The following is a 1,624-nucleotide window of genomic DNA, read 5'->3' on the forward strand; positions in this document are numbered from 1 at the left end:
AGAGTATCAGATTCCAAATGCATACCCAATCCTCCATTATTTCTTCCCAAGTGAAGATAAGAATGATGTTCCTATCTCTCCCTCTCAACTAGGGAGGATATATCCATTCCTATGAAGTAATGTACTCATTCCCATAAAAGGAATGTACCCAAGCTCCCTCTCAATGAAGGAATTTTCCAAGATCCCTCTTAGCTAGGGACTTGTTTCCAAGTTCCTTCTTAACCATAACTTTCTTCTAGGCTCCCTCTTAGCTAGGGACTTGTTTCCAAGTTCCTTATTAACCAGAACTTGCTTCCAGGCTTCCTCTTGCCTAGGAAACTGTTTCTAGCAACAACTATCTTTTATCTAAAAGTGATCTTCTAGTCCACATATGGATTTCCTTCATACAACTACCTATTCCATGTCATGTTTCCTTCAGGATATTTCATCCAATCACATGGGTGCTAGCTGTAGATAACATCTAAAACTCTCTTTTGATAGCCCTGTATCAACCCATCTAGATGTTTTTCAAAAATAAAAATAAAAATTAACATCAAATAAAAATTACCTTTTGTGATGGCCCTTCATCATGACATCTTCTTGTTTCAAAATAAAAATCTTGCATACATATTGACACATCTCCAAGATATTCAATTTTCAAGTATCTTTTTTTCTTTCCAAACTTTCCCAAAATCTTCATATCTTTCCCATGGAGATATCATGGCCAATTTCTTCTAGTCATTGGATGTTCATTTTCTTTTCCATGTGACCATATTTGCATGTTTCATGATATCTTCTTTCTCTCTTCACATATTGCTTCCCAGGAATTCCAGTTCATAATTCCTTCATTTTTGTCAACCACCATTATGTTGATTTCATGTAGTCAATATGTGAACCATGCCTTCATGCATCCTTGAAAAAGATCATTTTGATTTGATCATACTTACTCATGAGGTAGAGCATTATCACATGCTATGATGACATGAATTAATATATCAAACATGTGTATACATACATGTTTTCTTCTTTTGGCCATCTAGAATTCCTTCAGCAGCTTCTTTCCTTTGATTGAAAGTACTTCAACCATTTCAACATGCTGCATTTTGTTGGGCCACTAATTTGCCATTATTATTATCACTTTTTAACGTCTATTTCATCCATTTCTACCATTCTTTATCATGTTATTTAACGTAATATATCATATAATTCCATTTTAGAATTATTTATGCTCTTGTGAGTAAATAATACTTGTTCTCCTTTATTTTTAATAAACTGATGATTATTATGCATGATTTTTCCAATGATGATTTATTAATGAATTTTTTATAACATCACTCACTATTTTAGCCTCTGAGATCTCTTCCAAATTGCAAATTTGATCTCCAACTCATAATCAAATATTCCAACTCAAAAATTCGATGGGATAAAAAGTTACAGTTTTGCATTGGACGTTTCAGGAAAATGAAGATGAATATTGAAAATCATAGACATGGGTTTTGTGCAGAATAGACCAAGTTAGTTTCTCAGTGAGCCATTTTCCGAAATTTTGTTTGGATTAACAGAAACACAAGATTCTCTAAAAGTTATTTTCTCAGATTTGTTGTTGCGACCATTTTCCAAATTATTCCAATTGCAATACCAAATT

The sequence above is a fragment of the Pinus tabuliformis genome, chromosome 9, assembly GCF_031772625.1.
Source record: "Pinus tabuliformis cultivar Carrire ecotype Pingquan chromosome 9, CPIR1, whole genome shotgun sequence".
Classification (NCBI taxonomy): Eukaryota; Viridiplantae; Streptophyta; class Pinopsida; order Pinales; family Pinaceae; genus Pinus; species Pinus tabuliformis.